At 40.2% G+C, this 22,482-nt stretch overlaps 1 long non-coding RNA gene across 1 annotated transcript; it reads left to right on the forward strand.

The window, feature by feature from the left end:
- Nucleotides 1-8,110: 8,110 nt before the first annotated feature.
- Nucleotides 8,111-12,548, forward strand: LOC102152018. The gene is made up of 3 exons (XR_005357628.1): nt 8,111-8,182; nt 8,696-9,150; nt 11,647-12,548. It is a non-coding gene; the product is annotated as an uncharacterized LOC102152018 (long non-coding RNA).
- The last annotated feature ends 9,934 nt before the right edge of the window (nt 12,549-22,482 follow it).

Below are 22,482 nucleotides of genomic sequence, written 5' to 3' on the forward strand. Positions count from 1 at the left end.
TGCTGAAATCAGACTATGAAAGAAATTCTCTGTCCTGTTTAGGCAAAAAACATAATAGTAATTCTAATCCTGGCTTTCCATAATGAGAGCCCTAAAGTATACATGGGGATAATTAAAAACAAAAAAATTAAAAATAATAAAAAAGCTGGTTATACTAGTGTTGTAACTTGGGCACTGACACCATATGACATAATTGGTGCTCGCCTCCAAGCTTCATCTGAATCCAGCATTCTAAAGCCCTTTCGTAACAGCCAAGAACATCTGCTCTAAAGAGGAGCTCTACACCCAGGCAGGCAGGAAGAATAGTACAGAAGGGTGTGTTTTCCTTAAAGTGCAATAATATGTTATGAAAGTATCAAATATCTACAGTCGTGACAATAATTATATAAACATAGACTCCAGGACTGGAGGAATAAAGATATATCAATTAAAAAAAAAAAACTCACAGGAGAAGCAGCATTAGATATTGGGATAGGGGTTCAGTTACTTTTCTAGGGTTGGAGTTGAACATATTTGAAAGGAGTGAAGATGATCCTAGTGATGTTTTTATTATTATTTCTTTTCCTTCAAGACTTCCTCACTTCAAGCAAGAATTATTTATTAACAAGTGGAAATCATTACTTTGGGATTTTATTCATCACAACATTATACGGAAAAAAATAGGCTCCCAAGCTGACTGAATGTCATCATGTGCTTTCCCCACTTTTTCTAAATTGAGCTCATCCATAAATTTTTAGAAATAGCATCTTTAAAACCCACCAACAAATTTTTCATGGCAGAGAATGCCCTTCTTGTTCTGACACAACCATTTGAAGATTTTTCCACTCCCTTCCTAATCAAGAAAGAGAGAGAGAGAAGCAAACAGTGAGAAAACATTCTGAAACAGGAATTAGGTTACCCACGATTTCTTCAAAATTGCAATTGTTTGTGGATTCATATGGTCTCTGGAGGATGGAGCAAGATGTATTTCATCAAAGTGTTGAAGCCCATTCTGAATGAGATTGATATACTGCATATGTGTGTCCGAGTGTGCCAGGTCAATCACTGTGTGCCTGGCTCCCTCTCCAAGGTTAATGAGATAAACTGGACTCTTGGGGAGGGGGACTGTCTATTTAGCACAGTCAACACGGCCAATTTTTAATGTTGAGAAGTTCAGAAGATGGAAGCGTGTTTGCAGTGCCTGGATTCTCTCAATGGAAGGGCTTATCAGTGGAAGTTAAAATGGCAGCTGAAAGTTCCAATTTCTTTCCCTTTTTTCCCCAGTGTTTTTTTGGTAAGGATTGTTCAAGGGTGGTGGAGGGATGAGCCATAGCAACTTAAAAAGTGTTAACTATCTCGAAGACAAAAACATTAGGTCTTAGCTTATGCATCAAATTTGCTAGTGCATACATTCCCAAATTTCAAACATGTTCATCTCATTTTTGTGATTTTTGTCAAATTTGTGTATCACTTGACTATTATTTACTTAATATTTTTCTTTAAAATGCTTCCTTTTCCCTCACTTAGATAAAGTTGCATAGAAATAAAACTTTATATTACTGCTACTAATGGAAAAACATTACCACTTGCCATTAAGGAGTTTACCACAAAAACATACGAGCAAGGAAAACTAAACCACGCTATTAAAATCTAGCTAAATACATTTGCCTGCTCAAAGCTCCATGCCTGAGCTCTCTCTTTAAGGGAGATTAGCAAGTGTTAAAGAAACTCTGAGGCAGGCTAGCACCTAAGACTTGCTTCGTGTAGGAATCAGAAAGAGTGACTGCGAAAGGAAAAAGGATGAACCATCTTACTATGTTGTTCAACATCCCTTACTGTCTACTTCCTAAAGTGAACCCCAGGACACTAGGCATGCCTCTCATCTCATCAGCTACACACCCCACAATTTGGGAACCTTGTTAGCGGTCTGAATGCTTTCAAACACCTTTTTTAGGGGATCCCTGGGTGGTGCAGCGGTTTAGTGCTTGCCTTTGGCTCAGGGCGTGATCCTGGAGACCCGGGATTGAATCCCACGTCGGGCTCCCGGTGCATGGAGCCTGCTTCTCCCTCTGCCTCTCTCTCTCTCTGTGTGACTATCATAAATAAATAAAATTAAAAAAAAAAACTTAAACACCTTTTTTAGGCTTCAGAAAGTGCTTCCACATACAATGTTCTATTTGGTTTTAATGACAACTCAGGTGATGTAGACAGAGCCATAATTATGACTTTTATTCTATTGGAAACAAAAGCACAAAACAAGGATATTTTCAGATTCACATAGCAAGTCCATGGCAAAGCCCTCTCTAGAAATTGGTTTGTTTTTTGAAAAATACATTTTGAAGGTTATTGATAAATTCTCCATTATATCTTTTATAATGAATCGTGAGGCTTCTATCAAGTTTTTTTTAAGTCACCTTTTCCCCTCAAACAAAAGATATTTAAAAACAAACTCACTGGGGATCCCTGGGTGGCACAGCGGTTTGGCGCCTGCCTTTGGCCCAGGGCGCGATCCTGGAGACCCGGGATCGAATCCCACATCGGGCTCCCGGTGCATGGAGCCTGCTTCTCCCTCTGCCTATGTCTCTGCCCCTCTCTCTCTCTCTCTCTCTGTGTGACTATCATAAATAAATAAAAATTAAAAAAAAAAAAAAAAAAAAAAAAAACAAACTCACTTATTGACTCAACACTCAACCTTCTGTGTTCATCAATGCAAAAGTTATGACAGGCCTCCAAATTCTTCTCATATCAGCATTTTACACAGAAATGGAAATAGAAAAATGAGCACCTATTAACTATTTGGAGCAGCAGCATTCAGGCCTCTGGACTCTTCCCTGAGTCTAGTGGTTTCCAAAGGCAACTTTCACAAATGGTTGTATTTCTCATCCATGTACCACAGAAAACTAGCTATTGCCACCAAGAGAGACTGAAATGTATGGGTCTTGTGTATACAGTAGGTATTACAGGACAATCATCTGGTTGCAGGGTTGGATTTTATGAAATTCCCTGAGGTCTCCAAGCTTTGATTCACATTATGTCTCTACTGCAATAGCAATTCAACCATTTGGAGCCTGGTTGGTTTTTATTTACTGGAATGAGTGCTGAACAAACCGATCGATCACCAATCCAATTTGGTTATCTTGTATTACTGAAATAACTCTGCCAAGTAAAATAACCAATCCTAGTTATGATGATGGTAGAGTTGGAGTGCTTACAGAGCAGAGGAGATGAACCGTTAACTTGATCAGCTGTATAAACAAAGTTTCTGACCAGTGGAAAATGTTAGTCAATATCCAAGGCAAGGGAAGGGCTTTAGATGAAAAATCAGAGAGGCTGCTAATGGAATATAACGTGTCCCTAGACCCGGAGGGGAAAATAGACAGAAGGCTCCTTCCAATAGTTGGTTTAAGGATCAGTAAAAGCCTTTGAGTTTGATGCGGCATCAGGGGGAAACACAATGGAGGGCATGCATCAGGGTGAGGTATTTTCTCATCTGCCTGTCCAGCTCCTGAAATTGTGTTGATTCTGAGTCTGAGTCATTAGGTTAGAAAGATGTGTTGTTCATTGCTGGAGCCATATCAGATTTAGCAAGGAAAGTACAAAATGTAATAAACATGTAATAAACATCTTTCTGAATCCTGTTATTTTAGAGATGTCCAAAAACTGTGAGGACTTGAGTAGTTCTAACAAAGTTACTCACATTATATACACCAATCTAATTCAGTTGGAAAATTCTACACATCTGAATGATTCTACTACAGAAGGCTACGGACAATTTCGGAGTAAGTTCTGTTGTTATGAAAATACCAGGTTTATTTGACAATACACATTTAGCATAAGCGTGGGTTGCTATATGTGTTCACAACAAATTATTTATAGACAAGACTGTAAGCTCTTTGAGAGTAGGGGCTCTGTCTGCCTCTTTCTGTGTCACTGAATCTCACACAGTCCCGTCACATGATAGTCAGTTCAGTGAATTTGTATTGAATGAATTTGTATATAATGAATGATATTGTGGATTGCATATTAACCTGACAAATCTTTCCTTAGCCCTCTTGTCCAAAGAACTAAATTAAGAGATAAACTAGACATAAAATAATGGCCTCACAGTAGGTGAAGATTAGTCTAACAGGGAAGTTACTACAATCAATCACTTCCAAGTTGAGCCCATGAATTAGCCCTGAGCCCACACAGCTCAGAGTTGGCATTGTATTATTCAAATTTTTTAAAAACTCAATTTTGTATCAAAAGCTTTAAAGAACCTCTATTATTTACTCCAAAAGGTCTGAATATGTGATGAAACCTCTGCCAATACTTTTAAAATTAAAACCTAAATTAAAAGAAAAAGAAAAATTTTAAATAAAAAATATTTTTCAAGTTAAAAATATTTTGACCAGTAATAATAGCACACATGTATGACAACTATTCCCCCAAGTCCTTCTCTCCCTCTTTTTCTTTTCTAAACATTCTTTCAGATACACAGAAAATGTGGCTTTTCTATCCCCTACTGACTCTTGCTCTTTATGATATAGTTTAAATTAGTTCTTTCTTTAATTTTACTAACTAGATTCTCGACAACAGAAAAAGATTCTGGATGCTAACTTGGCAATAAATAATCCTTTCCTGCTCAGAAAAATTGGGGAAAAGGCAAAATTGTGTCTCATGCATAAATAATTTTTGTTCTTGTAACACAAGTAATATGGCTAATTGCATCCTGGGGGTTTCTTGGACCTGAAATAACATGAAGAGCCATGCAGCCTGAAACTTCATGAAGTTCTGGTTTCAGTAAGTCATGACGGGCACACATGTGCATACCACTAAGTCACTAAGCCACAACATTCTGTTTTGACATAGGAACTAGTAGAGACAGGAGGATCAGCAGTAGGAAAAAGGCCTGGAGAATGGACCGTGGAGATGAGGGGCTCTCACTGGACCACAGAAGCCTTTCCTGAATCTCCCAATAGAGCTTATATGAGGCCAGGGCAGACTTGCTTTTGGCATATGCCTTCTGGTCCTATGTTTATCTCACTCTAGGCTTGGGGTTTTCACACATCCACTCTGGCTCATTCCCTAGCACTAAAAAAACAACAGAAATTACTAAAGCTTTTGCTGTAAGAGATTTAAACATTATTACTCTCTGTTTTCATTTTTCAGCTTAAAATCTACATTTGCTATATGATCTTAAAGACTGATGAATCAAAGCAAGTTGCAACATTATTTTGGCTTTCTCAGACTCTTGTTTTTCTCTGACAATAAATCTGGGTGCTGTGAGTTCTACTTTGTGTCCACTCTGGCTGGGTGCAGATGCTGCTGCTCTATCTAGAATCAGTTCCTTTAAGAAAAGTTGCTCTTAATGGGGGCGGGGTGGGGAGCGGATTTGCCCCTTCAGAGAACAAGTATCAATGACTGAAGACACTTTTGGTTGTTACAACTGAGAGGCAATGTTATGAGCATCAAGTGGGTAAAAGCCCAGGAGGCTTCTAAACATCCTACGATGTGCAGGACTGTCCCCCCAATGACAAAGAATGATCCTACCTTGAAAGTCAATAGTGATGATAGATGGAGAAATCTTGCTTTAACAATATTTGATTCAGTAGCATCATGCATATACTTTCCGGGCTCTGGGTGTAGCCACACATGCCTTATGGGAAGAACCAAGTTCTACTTTCAGCTCTGATAGTGGGGGTCACCTCTAATAAGAAAGTTTTTCTTCAAGTTTTGAAGTAAACCACATTTTTCTCATCTGCCATTAGTACCTGAAATTTCTACTGTTGGTCACTCTTTTCATATACGAAACCCTTTGTGAAATTTCAGTAGGCCACGCATTTATTCACACATAATGTAGTTTTTAAATTCTTACCATGTGTTGGCCAGTGCTATTCAGGAGTAATCACCTATCTTAATGTGAACTCATTTGCCTCATTAGCTGTTGTAAAAGCAACCATTTCTGAAGTTAAACAACTTAGAGCATCCTACTTAGAGATGCCCATATGAGAAGCAGCTCCATTTCAAGTACATTATGGAACAGGAAATATCTGCCCTTTAGGTTAGTGCTGTCCTAAGATGCGGATAAGAAGAATCCTGCCTTGAGCTTTAGAAGGTGCCCCTGGACCTTGTCCACAGGGCCACAGGAATGTATCCATCCAAAGCTTATGTCATGTCTCCTTCTAGACCACATTTTGGGTACCAAGGACGTTGGAATTGTCTGTCCAAATGACTCTGAACCCACCTTCAGGACTTGAATAAGCTTGTTCTAGCCAGTTCTCTTGTGGGAGCAGATGTACAGACGTAGGCATCATGAGGCCTAAGCAGGAGCAGCTGTTGGGGTAATGACTCAGACTAGGGTATCTATGGTGGATATGAGGCACCCACAATGTGGAACAGCATTGGGTGTGTGAAGACAAGAGAGGGGGATGGGAAACCAGGCACCAGGAGTCAGGTCTTGCCTTTCCATGGTTTGGTGCTAACTACAAGGAGTCCAAGAATTCTAAACTAGAACATAAGATGTTATAAAGAAACATATGTCGAATTATGAGGGGAAAGTATTTTATTCAATAGTTAGCTGGATTATAACTGAAATGTTTGGTTATATGGTACTTGGATCTTCATTTTAACACTTGCCCCAAGTCCCTTAATTTGAGAGGGGGTTGAGGGGAGAGGACTGTTTATTTTCTCTATGCAGAACTCCTCAGGATTCAGGGCATACTTCTCCCAGGTGGGAATCACTAAGACTGCTCTCGAAACCTTAGTTTCAGCTGCTTCCCAAAAAGACTGCCAATCTTTTGTGGACTTTATTTTATGCAGCCTCCACAACAAGTCAGCCCATCTTAAACTTATTGGCATTTTCATGTGATGGGGCAATAGATCAACAAGAAGAAAATTATGTTTCTATAATTACTTTGCTGAGTCAGAGCCAACAGAAGGAAAGAACCAGAGGACAGGTAAAACGCTTGTAGGAATAGGGAGAGGAAAGAGGTCCAGAGAAAAGATGCTTAGCGGGAAGGGGGCGCTCTGAGCAGTTAGGGTGACAAAATCGGACATTTAACAAAAGGGGATAGGAAGTAGGGAGAAGGCTTTGAAGAAAGGATGTGCACCTAATGCAAAGAAAAAGAGGGAAAAAAGGGGAAAAAAAACCAAACTACCTTTCTTTTCCTCCCATTCTGTTTATTGTTTCAGAGAGCTGCAAAAGGAGAACATTGAACTTCTGGTTCCATTTTGCAGCAATTTTGACATTGTGCAGGCTCCTGAACATCACGTCTGAGAAATGGGGTCCTCCTCCTGTCCCAGCTCTATCCTGAGATCCTGGAAAGGGGGTAGGATCCAGGAGGATGCTATGCTTGCATCCGATATGGCCTAAATCCCCAGGACGTGTCTCCTGCCTTCCTTCACAGGGGGAGGCACTGACTTAGTTCCAAGGAGAGGGTTACAAACTGTGGTTCCCACACACCCTGTTCCTTGTCACTCAGATGGAAGGTTCAGACCAGAGGGCCAAGCGGAGAGAGGCGGGAGTGAGGGCCTCTGTTTAAAATGAACAAAGGCCTAGTTTCAAGATACTTGGGGACCTGTTCTGTAGGAACAAGACGACGCCCAGAGGCTGGCAATTACTGGAGCGCTCCTGAAGCACATGCATGCCATGGAGTCACTCACTGGGGCTCCCAGCCCCCGGTGAGGTCCTGGGAGCCAATTCCACAGCCAGCCAAAGGCAAGACTTGGCAGCCTGTGTGATTAATTGCCTTTGTTTCCTCACAAAGGGAGTGCACCCCCTAGAATCAGGCAGTAGGAGGGGAGTGGCCTCCACCAGGAGGTTCCCCCTTCCTCCCTCAAGTCCAGGGTGTGCCTGGGAAGGAGCTTCTGTGCTTTGCTCTGGGAAAAAAAAAAAAAAAAAGGTATCTTTCCAAGAGAAAATTATACAGCTCAGAAAGTTAGTCATTAATGTAATGGTCTGAATCTACAATGAGAAAAAGATTGAAGCTGACATGATTTTTATCTTTGATATTATAGCTTCTGAAGTTGAGAAGTAATTACGTATGTTAATATTACATCCATCCGATATTCAGTGAATTTTTTTTTTTTACAACTCTTTCTTAATTAATCTTCCCTCCCCAACCCCCCCCCCCCCAACCTCTGTTCACAGTGCTGGCAAACCGTCCTGCAATTGATCTGGGCTGATGCAAAAAGAACACAGCGAGGAATCAGGAAGATCTAGGTTTGAATATAGACCGATGTCTGATCTTGGGCACACAGTAGATAAATAATACAAATAATAATCGGTGCCGACTGAAAATGCATTGTCGTACCAGGCACTATGTGAAGGCTTCACACACACATTATTTCGTGGAATCCTCACAAAACCTTATGGGATGTGAGTTCCTCTCAGGTGCATTTTGGAGATGAGGAAACAGGCTTGTCAGGGTAGAGCCCGAGCTCATGGCTGGAGTGGCTTGTGCACAGCAGACCAGGTCTCTGAAGATACCGTCACCTTTCAGCTCTGTACTCTGGGATCTTGTGCTGAACATAGAGGTGGGGGGAATTGGGGGTGGAAACAGTTACCCCCACTGCCTCAGATCATCCTCCTTTCTCCATCACACACCTTATATTTTAACAGGCTAGGGCTACCACATGTTCCAGGCTTCTATCCTACCTCTAACCCCCCAAGGACCGAGTAACCGAAAGCATCAGAAAAGCAATAACGAATCTCTCTCTGCTCTTCCCTCCTCAGCAGAGGCCAGGAGTCCCAGAGTGCTGGAGAGAATTACAAAAGCAAGGAAGCCGCAGCCACTGCCCTTCAGCTTAAAATACAGGCACATTAAAGAGACACCACGTGCAAATCACAAAGAACCTGGCCACTGTCCTCACTGTTTCAATTCTCCGGCAGACCTGGGGCCCTGAGATGCCGATTGCTGAATCTCACATTCCTGGAGGATCTTTGAGTGTCTGCCCTTTGATGTTTGACAATAAGAACAGAGTTATGAAGATAGATTACATATATATGTGATTGCCAGTACAGGGTCCAGAAGTCATTTAATATTGTCATTATCCCTGTCGCTGTTATTGGATCTTGAAGTTGAAGATGATTTGGATAAAAGGAGAAGAGGAGCTTCAGGGAGATGGAACAGAGGAAGGAAAGGCTTATAAGCATAAGGATTTGTTAGAGGATACCTGTACAAATTATAGGTACAATTTTCAAATTTATCATTTTATCCAACAAAAATTTATTGAGCACCTACTATTCTCTAGATCCTGTGTTAAGCTCTGAGCAGGAAGATAAAACAAGAGTCCTACACTCAAAAGGCATAATAATAATCCTGGGAAGACAGACATTGCATAAAGTCAGCAAACGAATTAATGTGATTACAAAGTGTGAGCAATAAGCGCCATAACTTAGGTTTATGAGAAAATGACAAGGGAGCAATTTATAATGGGTGTACCTTTAGGTAGGTCGAGGATGACACTCCTGAGCGGGGGTCTTAGGAGCTGAAACCTGAAGGGAGAACAAGAATTGGTGAGGCAAATGAAAAAAAAAAAAAAAGTCGGTGAGGCAATGAATTGGGGAAGAGTGTTCAATTTCTAGGGAACAGCCTGTGCAGAGTTGCTAGGTCAGGAAAGTCAGGCCACAGAAGGGTGGGGAAGGGATGGGTGGTCCTCTGTTCGACCCTCGGCAGGCTCAGGCACCAAACAAAGCCTATCACCTCCTCCTTACCTTAGTTCTGCTCCTCACCCCAGCACCTCCCTATGCCACACACCACAGCTCTGTGGATTTGGCCTTCTCTTCCCTGCAGACAACAAGCGTGTTAAGAGGCTTGGGGTCTTTGACATACTTAGGGGGCCACACGAACACAAGCTCCCTAAGATAGATGCCAATTTCTCTACTTATTGCAAACTGCAAAAAGCACAGCGCAGAGGAAGCTCCCTTCAGATTCCTGCAGACCCGCTGCTGGTTCTGACTGACTTGCTTGGCACTGGAGGAGGTCTATCTGCATTTGGTATTGATCTTTAATTGCCAGCACTGGTCATCACTGGCTCTTGCTCTCTTTTCTGTGGCTATTAGAAGGAAGCAGACATGTCCAGTGGACAAGGGAGGCGAGTTATTAAAATGTTTTGATATATTGTCAACAGCACATACAAAGGCAATAGTCACTTTTCCAAATTATCTATTTGTAAACCTGGATTTTCTTTATAAACAATTTGGAGACAATCTCTTTCTCTCTCTTACTTTTGGGAAAATGCTTTAAAGGATTACATAACTCCAAAATCCTTATCTTCAATGGGTGGGGGGCACTTATGCTTAAGTGACATAGTGTCTTGTGAACAGGCAAGTGGGGAGTTGGAACATGTGGTAGAGTGGTGAAGAGTGGCTATTTTGCTCTGAAGAGCTGGGTGAGGAATGGCACACTGGGGAGGCCCTGCAGGGTGTGGGCAACCATGAGGACCCCAAACAAGGGCAACAGCGTGACATTTAACTTTTGATCACCCAAATACATCTGTAGCACTTCTGTTTTTATTACACAAGAAAAGCTCAAACATACCCAATTTTAAAAGATTTTGATAACCAGGAGTAGTCAGAGTAAAATGTGAAATTATCTCTCTTCCTGCTTCACTCCCATTATGCCCATTCCTCACCTGAGAGAATCATAGCCAGCACCTGTTTATTCAAGTTCATACCTGCATATGCACATACACATGTACGTCATGAATACAACTCTCCTTTTATCAGTTGAAATACCTGGGAGAGTTTGCTGAGTCCATGGAGATGTATCAGATGCTTTGTAGCAGCTACTCAGAACAGAGGCATCCCCCTAGTGCTGGGAGCATTACTGGGATCAGACCCAGGCAGAGATCTGAAACAAGGATAGAACCAGGAGAGGTGGCAGGGCTTCACCAGTGAGTGACAGGAATTCATGTTCTTTACATTTATTTCCATTTTTATTAGACGAAGCTATATTACAGTAACAAGCTCCATTTTTGTCAGCAAGCTAAGAGCTTTGCATACACTATTCTTTAAACATTTACAACCACCCTGCAACCTAGGGACTATTATTCCCATTTCGTAGGTGGCAAAACTGAGGTTCATTTCAGAAATCAAGGAACCTCCCTAAAGTCATGCAGCTAACAAATAATGGGGACATTAGTGTCAGATAAATCTTTCTAACCCTGATGTCCATGCCTTAACCATTACACTTTATCCCTACTCTATAATCATATCCAGGGCATAGGAACGTTTTTAAAAAGTGGCTTTTCATTTTGGTCCCCAAAGACTATTTCGAGCAGGTGAACCATGTCTGTCTACAGCCACAAAACTGACTGGTTTATTCCCATGCCGGCAAGGCTCACAGTCCTTTGCTTTCTGCAAACTCTGAGGACTTGCACAGCTGTCCTTATGGTCCCTGACCCTGGTGACTCCACAGGGAGGTGTCCGGCTGTCTAGCAAACACCAGGCAGGCAGCTTCCTTGCTGGGAAAAGTGATCTGAGATGAGGTGGTGGCGGTCAGCATGTGGATGAGGGGTAACATGCCTTCCAAATGCAGTTATTGGAAACTGCACTCATTAGAATACTGTAATTGGTTCCTGCAGGGCATTGGAGGTTAGTGACACAGAGGAGACAAAAGAGGAGGGGCTGTGAGGGAGTGTACTCTAAGGATTTTATTTCCTTTTTTACCTTTTCTCCTCCAGGAGGGAGCTTCAACTGGTCAGCCTCACAGTCAGGCTCCGTGTATGGCAGATGTGAAGCCTTCTGCGACCTGTACTCACCACCCCGCTTCCCTCTTGCTCTCATCCACCTTTCAACAGGAGCCTGCCTATTGGCCTCGTCCCACCTCTTCTGCCTAGAGAAGAAAGCTACTGATTAACAAATTTACAGAAAGATGTTGGAAATTGATGTGACGCCCCTCACAGACTGAATGAGGCAGATAGGATTTTTCAAAGAACCCCATGTAAAAGGCAGTTGCTTAGCCCAAAGTCAGAGGGACCAAATGGGGGGGATCTGTAGGTACTGGTGAAATGGCAAGTCATCAATTAGGTAATAGATAACACTTTCTGCTGCCCACATATAGAGCTGGACATTGGCATGAGGGTGCCAGAATGTTCCCACTTACTTGGGGTGAAGAAAGGAGAGGAGATATCTCTCTAGCCTTAGGGTTGGATCCTTTTTTGGAACACTAGTAGGTCAACATGAAAGGTGATCTCCTGATACTCCATTTAGCACTCCCAGGGTATCCAACCCTGCCTTTCTAAAAAATCTGATGGGGGGAATTATGGGTTTTATACCCAGAAGCCAGGAAATTTCTGAGGGGATTGATCTGGGTGTGGTTCCATGGTTTTAGGCACAGTAAATTCATCAAGTGATTCATGTAAGATTACTGCATGTTACATTTCGCATATATCTCAATTTTACAAAGTAAAAAGTAAATATTTGTCCATTGCCAAAAACATCAGTTCTCAAAATCTTATTTGTACACCAATATTTTCCTGAAACTCTATTAGCTGATAATCATCTATCTCTTCTCTCTACCTAACCAAATCCTGGGTTTTATTAAGGGCCAGGTGAAGACAAGCTTTCTAAAGAAAATGTAACCTTAATTGCCCAAACCACATTGATCCATGCTTTCTGAACTCCTTACAGGACCTACTCTCAGAACTGGGGGCAGGTCTAGGGTTATGGGGTCTGAGGTTTACACAATATGAGTATTTCTTTATAAGATAAAGGATACAAAATCACGAATACAAATCAGATTACAAAATTAGGTTATGAAAAGGACACTGGAAATTTCAGGTCCCCTTTTTTCTTGGGAGTTCTTTAAACAATTTATCAACAGTGTTCATGTAAGAAAGCTACCGGTTTGTAACTTGGCTTCCGATCTGTACCTAGAGCTCTCATCAGCTCCTGACCACCCTTAGAATGTATATGGATCAGGCAAGTGAGAAGCTCAGGCTTCATCACTTTGCAGTAAATCTGGTCCAGATCAGCACATACACGTGGGCATTTCACTTCAGCCCGGTCTGAGTAGAAACTTCTCTGTTTTGTGCACACACATTCTGCCACCCTGGATGACTGTAAAATCCTGCAGGACAAAACCACAGCAAAAGCACACTGCCTTCAAAACTCTCAGAATCTATACACCAGTGTCTTTTTTGGAAAGGCTCTCCATGCTGTTGAAATAAATGTTTGGGAAGAGGGAAAAGGATTCCCAAAGACAGGTGGTAGTGATAATGGGGAATGATAAGTCATTAGTTGGAGTAAGTGGATCCTTTCTGTGCCCCCACTATCCAGGTCCTGAATATTTGCCCAGCCTTCCACTGAGCCAAACATCTTTTAAAAATCGGTTTGACTGAAAATTAACCTCAGGCCACATGGAAAGTAAGAGATGGTCTGGCTTGGCTCAGACAGGTAAAGTCATTTCCCTGGGCTGCCTGCACTTGTGCATGACATGAAGGATTCCATAGAGAAGAAGGAAGAGAAAATAATGGAGAGAGAGAAGGAAGTGGAAGAGGGAGAAAGAAGATGAGGAAGAAAGGAAGGGTCTTGTAAAAACAAAAAAGTAGGAGATTAATGGAAAAAGAATACTTAATAAAGCTCTCTTGGGCTCACACTCTGTCTCTTTTTCTTTCTTCCTTTTTTTTTTTTTTTCTTTTTTGAGGCTGCTGTATTAAATTAAAGTCATACATAGGTTTCAAAGGAAATCACATTTCTGCAGTCTGGTGAGCCCACCTGACAATGCACGCTAACAGAATTGTAAATGTAAAGGGTAATGCTTGTCAGTGCCTGACAGTTCTAAATGGCCTTTTAGTTCAGTACGCAGAGCTGTCATAAAAAAACATAAAAATGCATATGCAGACAGCTGAAACTGCTATGCACATCATTATCTGCAAATGGTATAAGTATCCTGAACAAAAGGCCTTCCAGTTTAAGGACATGCATAAGACATTTCTCTGCCTCCAGCTTTAAAACAAAGTGCTGTCAAGAAAACAAGATTCCCAGTGCCAGAACTGAGGTTTTTCTGTCAATCAGTGAGGTGCTACATTTGTACATATTTTTCTGACCCTGCATATGAGAAGAGCATTCTTAACAGATGTGTATTTAACTTCTGGCAGCTACATCTGTTTCTTCTGCACCTTCCTTCTTATTTCTTTATCATTGTTCTAACAGACCGCTGCACAGAGGTGTCTTCTTGTGTACTTACTCATCCTATCCTGTCTTTGCTCTTTTCTTCTCGTTTCCTCTATATCGTCTTTTCTTTAAAGCTTTTCTTTCTTTCTTTTCTTCTTTCCCCCCACCTCCCCATCATTCAGGAAAGCCCAAGGAGTCCAAGTTTGGGACTGTGGTGATGAAATTGGTGGAGGTATTTGTCTTTCCTTCCCTAAGCAGGGATATTGTCTGCCTTTAGGATTGCAAGTTGCTTGAGGGCAAAGATGATTTTTGTAACGTAATCATTCTGAAACCTAGTTGTCAGAATCATATGAAAAACTTTGCAAAATTCTCATTTCCTGAATCCCCACAAATGATCCTCTGAATCAGATTTTCTAGGGTTTGGAGCCAGGGCATTTGTATTTTTAACAAACGTCCTGGTGCTTGCCGTTTTTCATTCATTCAAGTGATCATCAGACCAAAATTTATTGGACATCTACCTTGTGGCAGTCAATGTTCTAAGCACTGGGCATGTCCTAGTGGATGGAAAGGCAAACTCCCTGACCTCCAACAATTTGCATTCTATTCAGTGAGACAGACCAATAAACTCATAAATAAACAAATGAACATGTTTGGTACGTAGAGTGACAAATATCTGAAGAACATGAAATGGACAATGGAATGGAGAGTAGCATGAACCAGGGTGAAGGATTCCCATGTGCACATAAGATAACTCTTCCTGAGGTGCTGACAGAGGATCTGAGAATTGCATGGTGAGGAGTCAGCCAGGAGAATATCTGAGGAAAAACATTACCTCATTTTATTCTTTCAGCAAAAAAGTATTACCGAAGTAGCCAAACTGAGATTTACACCTCTGTGCTAAGTGAGATGTGGCAAATCAAGCCCAAGTCTCACCCTTGTTTCCACACCTATCTTAATCCTGCCCAAACTTTGGACTCACCCTGAAATATAAACTTTCCCTCTGTCATCTCAGAGGCATCCATCAATGCATCCATCCAATGTCTGTTCATCAAACATATGGGGAGGATATATTCCAATACAGGTATGTGTAGAAAATTCTACAATAAGTTCCCTAATTGAGTCCGATTTGATCTCTATTACTTCTGAATTCTCAGAATGTAGACCACAAAAACGAATCTCTAATCAGATCGCATACATGGACAAATCTAAATAAGACTATAAACTTCTTAGGTTGGGGCCGTATTTCACAACTTCACTGTTTCTGGCCCACTGGGGACACCCTTCAATCTTTTTCATGAGCTTTTGAGTGTTAAGTTGAAGCCTCAAAATCTCCAGATGAATTTCAAGGAGAGATAATGACCTTTAATAATGATTTTCCCCCAATGACCAATCACCACTCCATTGTTGGAGTTTAACTGAAGTGCAGGACTTGGAAGACAATATAGCCAACTGACAGAAAAGGTGGACCCTGGAGTAAGAGACCCACTAGCTATGATAGTGGACAAATCTTGAAGCTTTGGTGATAACAAAAATGGTGATACTTAAAAATGGTGATAACAATAGGGCTTACATGAGATAGCTATTGCAAAGATTAAATAAAATAAAGTATGTATGATGCTTAATACACTGTGGCATATAGTAGACACTTAATAAACATTATCAATTGTATTTATTATGATTATTACTTTCCACTGTGCTATTAAGATAAGACACTGCCATGTGACAAACTGGACCTATCATCAGAGTTCTGAACATTGTTGTTTTCCCTTACCTTGAAAGATATAGAAAGTCCAATCTCTCCCAAAGCCAACATGCCCAGTTACCCTCTGGAGCCCTCTCTAAGGAAGGCATCATTTTTTATACTATACTTTCCTATTGTATTTTCTTCTAATAGAACTTAGGTCTTCTAGCTATTATAAAAAATAATGTTCTCTTGCTCCATCTCCTGGGGTTTCACTCTTGCTAAGAGCAATCGCTTTTTATTGAATGTGCAATTTTATTGCTATGGAAAATATAGTGATTAATGAGACCCTGTGACCAAGGTTAGTTGGGACAGGCTTGGACTTGTTAGCATCATGTCCTTATTTTTCACAGTACCAAAGTTGGCTACAGTGGGAACTGCATTATCAAACACATTAGTAACTTTTTAGAGGGGATAGAGTTAATGAAAAGAACTGCTTTGTTGTGTACAATTAGAAAAAGATTTAGAAATGAAGTAAGCTTAGAAATCTAAGGTGGTGGAATATATAGTAAATATGATTTTTAAAAAGATTTATTCATTAATTTAAGAGAGAGAGAGCACAGGTAGGAGAGGCAGAGGGAGAGGGAGAGAGAATCTCAAGCAGATTCTGTGCTGAGCATGAAGCTGGACCGAGGGCTCAAGTTATATATATATATATATATATATATATATATAACTTTTAGATTTAAAAAGGACATCAAGAGTCACCAGTATAATCTTTGTAGGGAGAAATCCATCCCACGGTATTCCCATAGTTGATTTGAATTATCTCACAAACTACAGAGGCAGTCCTACTGGAAAAGTTCTACACTTTAATCTGACGTCTAAATCTAGCTCCTGGTAACTTTTAGTCTGGTCTTTTTAGAACAATGAAGAATAAGACTACCTCATTTTTTCATAAAATGTTAGAGTTGAAAAAGCCGTAGACATTTCATTACTGAGACTTCCCATTTTGCAATTAAGAAAACCGAGTGCTTCTTTTTCCACAGGCTTCCCCTCTGGGTGCGTGAAGAGTTAACATTTTCCTTATAGCATGAGCGGAGTTTGAAGTGTTTGTGAAACACTGGAACTCAGAGGACAGGTTTGGGATACAGCAATAAAGCTAATAGTCATGGCATGTGTCTTGGTAGCTAAGCTCATGGAAATTAAGGAGATTATCCAAGAGAAAGAGATAAATTGAGAAAATAAGAGGGTAGAAGGAAATTCTGAGGATCTTCCATTTTTGTGTCATGGTGGAAGTTAGTTTTGCTACCTGTAATAATAATTTAAATCAGCTATAACAGAGACCCCACATGGCCCAGTCTGTTCAGTATGTACTCAAGATATAATTGTTTAATTCCAAAAATCTTAAGAAATAATATTAACTTCTTAACTGTGAGTTTCTTCTTTAAAGGGAGTAGCATTTCAAATGCTTCTCAAAAGTTCTGTTCAGTTGGGGCACCCAGGTGGCTCAGTTTGTTAAGTGTCTGACTCTTGATTTTGGCTCAAGTCATGATCTCAGGATTGTGAGATTGAACCCCAAGTCAGGCTTCACACTGAGCATGGAGCCTGTTCAAGATTCTCTTTCCCTCTTCCTCTGCCCCTCCCCCTTCAATGTGCTCTTGCTCTCTTACTTCCCCTCTCTCTCTACTAAAAAAAAAATATGTGCAGAGAATCTCTCCTTTTTTGAGGTGTCCAACTCAGGACAGCTGCTAAAATCTGTCCTTGCTGACTTCCTACACTCTTACCTTCTCTACAGTTCTTTTTTCACCACAATGTGGCTTTCTCCCCAAAAATCTCTTTTCCCAAAGTCCTGGTGCTTCTCTAAAGCTGAATGTGCCAGCTGAGATTTCTGCTTTAAGGCATATTGGGCCACCTAAGGATGGTGGGTGACTTGAAAGCCCCACAACACCTATCTTCCCTCACTACACCCCGAGGGAAAGCATGGAGAATCTCATTTCTTCCACCTTCCCCCAGACATGTATCTCTTTTCATTTTCTCATTTGTTTCCTTATTTAAAATTCTTATGAATCATTTCTGATATGTCAATTCTTTATAACATCGTATCAATTGTCCCCTCTAGTTTTCTGCATCTGAAAATTTCATAAGCGTGTATTTATGAAAATACTTGCTAACATGTTCAATGAAACCAAATCAATAGTAGAATCAAGTGGCATGCTAACAGAGACCATTTTCTAGTTTGACTGGGATAGTTTTCACTTGGATAGCATTGGAGTGTACTAAATGACTGCACATATTGGGCTTCATTATTGATATGTGTGTAGTGATTTGTCCAAAGCCCAAAGTAAGATGGATTTCAAACTCATGGCCACTAATTCAAGACCACTAATTGTGCAATAATTTTAAAATGTATCAGAATCAATATTTGGTATGCAGTCCACCAATTTTTCCAAAAGGTAATTCTGACAAAACTTTACTAAAATTCAGGTCAACTTGATTTGTGTCCCATGGTCTCTCCATGTGGTAATATATTTTTTTTTCCTTAAAGGAAGTAAGTTAGTCTTTTCTGCTTCCTTCTTAGTGAACCCATGTTTGCTCTTATAATTCACCACATTCTTTGTTCAGGCTCTAAAGCTTCTCTAGTCAACAGTCTGTCCTAGAATTTGGTTGAGTGTGGTTAAAACTAAGTTCCTATCTATAGTTCCCAGAATTTGTTGTTTAAAAAAATCATTAAAATGTTTATTTGCCTTTAGCATTCTGACATGGATCTCATTCCTGAAACAGCCTCAAAGATTATAAACAGCTTTGCTTAACAACATAATGTGGGATCCATGTCCTATAGTCCACACCCACATCCATGGTGATATCCTGCTCCTCTCTAGTCCCTTCCCTAACAGTCTGGGGAGAAATACATTTCTCTTCTCACACAGAAAACCAGCCATCTGTCATCTTTCTTTTCACCTGCTGAATTGTAGCAATTCTCTTCCTCTTCCTCATGATGCCCCAAATGTGTCTACAAGACAAGTCCTTCTATTTATTGAAGAATCTGCAGCCAGAAGGACTCTGCTGACCACAAGGCCAGCCCCCATCCAACTATGAACTAGGAAGGACAAGATGCAGAGACGAGAACTATGTACAGAATTGTAAGTTCTGGTCTCAGCTGCAGTATTAAAGTTGTACATGGGCAGTTTATTGAACCCTTCTCTGCTGCTGTTTATCTCAACATTAGAGCCAAGACTACCTTCCCCACTGAATTCACAAGATGGTTGAGAAAATCAACAGAAGAAAATGCTAAAGAAAAAAACATAAAATTCTTTTTTGATGATTAAGGTTAAAAAATTCAACCTCAGAGTTCAAGCTGGGGCTTGGGCTGTGCCCACTGGCCTTGCCCATTCTCTGCCTTGATTTTGGCATCCCTGCCTTCATTTGGCTCTCTCCTATTTCCAACCTCAATCAATCTTCTCCCACCCTCTCAACCCCAGAATTTCTCCAATTACTGGTTCCTCATCCCAGCACACTGCCCTGTGCATTCTCAGCAAGATGATTACTGACTAATTGGGTAAACGATCCAAACTTATGAGGAAATGGGTCATAATGTGTTCCCTCTCCAGGCAACAAAACAGCGATCCCTGGACCACCATGGAAGTTATGTTCCTGAAAATTACCAGGATTGGCAAAACCATGCTTACCAATGTCAGGGTCTTCTAACAAAGAGGAGATTGGAAGGCAGTGGTATTACAAATAAATGTTTTAATACATATTTTTGAAATGCAAAACAGAAAAGATTCTAGAAAATGTCTACTTCAGACCACATTTATCTATGTTTATAATCTGCTTCTAATATCTTCTTACTTGAGTATTTAGGAAAAATTGACATCAAATTCTAAGGCAGGTTCTTCCTCTAGTTTTCTATTACACAAAATCTAGATTGTCTAAAATTGTGGTCACTAACTGAATGCCTATCTATTGAATCTGGTCCAAGATATATGTTCTTTTTCTCACACGGTATTTAAAAATTTTTCAATTTGAATGAATTTAGGCAGAGTTAATTGCCACAGTCTGTACCACTTTCTATTTACCAATGCTGACACTTATGTATTATCATAAAGAATATAGAATAAGAAGAAGAAGGCATAGGTGCTAGTTTAACTGAAGCATAAACTTGAGGTATAATGTTGTTCCAGTTCTCCCATGTGCTAGCACTATGAACCTGGTCTCATCCCTTCTCTCTCATCCTCAGTTCCTTCTGAGTGACGGAGATACCATGATCTTCTCTCCAAGACTGATGTGAGGGTCACATAAAATAATGTATATGAATACAATTCATGTATTGCAAACAACACTGTAAATGTATAGTGTTTTTAAGTAACAGCCCCTGTCTAGTACAAGACAATTCTCCCTCCATACACACTTACTCAGATACCCTGCATCCTTCCACCATCTGCCAACCAAACTTTGTAAGTTGATGAAATACAGAAGAAGACAAAGGGTCATTTACCTTGGTAGTTAATGCCCTATATGGATTCTGTTTATATAGGACTGTCTACAATTTTTCAGTCTAAAAATTACTCTGCACAGTTGCTTAATGGCCCTTTTATCTTCTCTTTAATCACATCTAGGACTTCTCACCATTCCCCCATTAAAGTTCTCATTTGTCTCTTTGATCATCCTCTTGATCCTTATTTGTATGCAGAACTGTACATGACACACACTATGTTTCTGGGTTAGCTAGTAGCAATTGAGGCCAAATGTACCAAAGAGCCAAGCAAAAGGCAGAAAAATCTTATTATTCCAACTACATAAAACATGCATGACATGTGTGTATGTATGTACATGTACGTACCTGAACATTTAATACATATACTAAGATATATAGGGATAGAACAATAGTAAAAATGGCAAATGCATTGCTATGTTGAAGGCACTATCACAAGACCAATGGCTCCCAATCTGGCTTAAGGAGCTTTAAAAAAATACATACAGATACCTGGACACTAACACCAGAGATTCTGATGTAATTTGTCAGGGTGGTAACTAAAGACTGGTTGTTTCAAAAACTCCTCTCGCCCAAGTGAATCTAGTGAGTAGCCACTAGTAGTAGTACTGGGAACATTACAATAGCAACAAATCTTGGACCCAGTCTTGTTTTGAATGCAGCTGAGTCTTGCCATGTATTGCTCAATGAAAGTTCCTTCTTTTTTATATAGAGGCATTTTGCTCTGGCATTACAGGTACTAATAGTCTGCTCCCTCTAAAAATTCTGCTCCCAGAAATCAGTCTTAGAGAAATGCAACCATAATGTGTAAAGACAAAGATCCAAGGAGACACTGTGAGTAACAATGAACAACTGAAAGCAGTCCAAATGCTCATCGATATAGGATCAGTTAAATAATAATAATAAGGCTCAGTCAATACAATGAAATGTATTTGATATGCCTTGAAAAGAATGGCCTAAGTTTAGAAGTCTACTCTGCCAGAAAAAAAAAAAAATACCCAGAATACATTTATTAAATGAAAAAAAGCAAGTTGTAGGATAGTATGTATAAAAATACATCTTTGTACCAAACTCTCACCTTCAAATGAGATGACTGACACAAAACTGTAGAATATTGGTATGTGGATCTTGAATTAATTGAGAAAAATTCTGCTCAAACATCAAGCTATTTAATGGTTCCGTGTGGGAGTGAGATGAGATGGGTGGGGGGAAAGGGAGGCTTCTACTTTTCACTTTATATTCCCCTTTATTATTTAAATGCTTATAAACAGACTATATTGTGTTTATAATTTTTAAAAGAGAGGAAAATTATTTGCCAGTGACACCCACTCCCTCACACACATTGCCTTCCAAATGTTAATCTGGCTGATTAAAAAAAAAAGATGATGGACACTATACTGGCTGCACTTCTCTGCAGATCAAAAACACCCTGCATCTTTTCCATTCAACATTCCATTAACGTGTACCAGAGCCAAGTCCTATGTGTGGGAAAGTGTGTCTTTGTGTGTGTGGATCCCGTTGTAGTTACAACGGCCCCTCCCTTTGGTAACAATTTAACACCCACATGCATCCTCAGGAAGGTCAAAAGGGAAAGGCAAGAATAAAAAAAACATGTTTTAGAAATGTTAACTAGCTCCCACTTCCAAAATTCTTTCCCTCACATTAAAAAACGACATCATGCATGTTTCCATGAGTGTCTGGTGGCTTTAATAAAACGAGTGGTGATACCGTCCATAGAAGAAGTGGGAAGCTGGCAGCATGCTTTTCATCGGAAATGAAGCGCTGTGCTGGGAAATAACACTGGATTTTACAACATAAATTTAAAAGTCATCATGCTTAATTCTGTATCCTTTTCATAATTCATGCAGGAGGCTTGTGGCCATTTTGAAATGTTAGAGTCCTAGGGAAAGAAAAATCATGGAATTTCCATATTCATGGAAAATCAGGACCTTCTCAGATGACTGAAAGAAATAAAAAATCCATTCACAAAAGAAAAACTAGGTAATTTCCTGTAATTTTATATTTGAAATTTCAACTTGAATCTTCAGTACTGAGTGGCAAAGCACAAATTCTAATCATCAGCATGTTTTAAGGTGTTTCAAATGAGAGAAACAAACTTGGGGGATTCATGACAATATTTCAGAAGTATTTCTGAATGTGCTGTGGCATAGTGCTCTTCGTTAGCCTGTTTTGATCAATTATCTCCCTCTGAAGGAATGAATAAGT

The sequence above is a fragment of the Canis lupus genome, chromosome 4 (genome assembly GCF_011100685.1).
Source record: "Canis lupus familiaris isolate Mischka breed German Shepherd chromosome 4, alternate assembly UU_Cfam_GSD_1.0, whole genome shotgun sequence".
Taxonomy (NCBI): domain Eukaryota; kingdom Metazoa; phylum Chordata; class Mammalia; order Carnivora; family Canidae; genus Canis; species Canis lupus.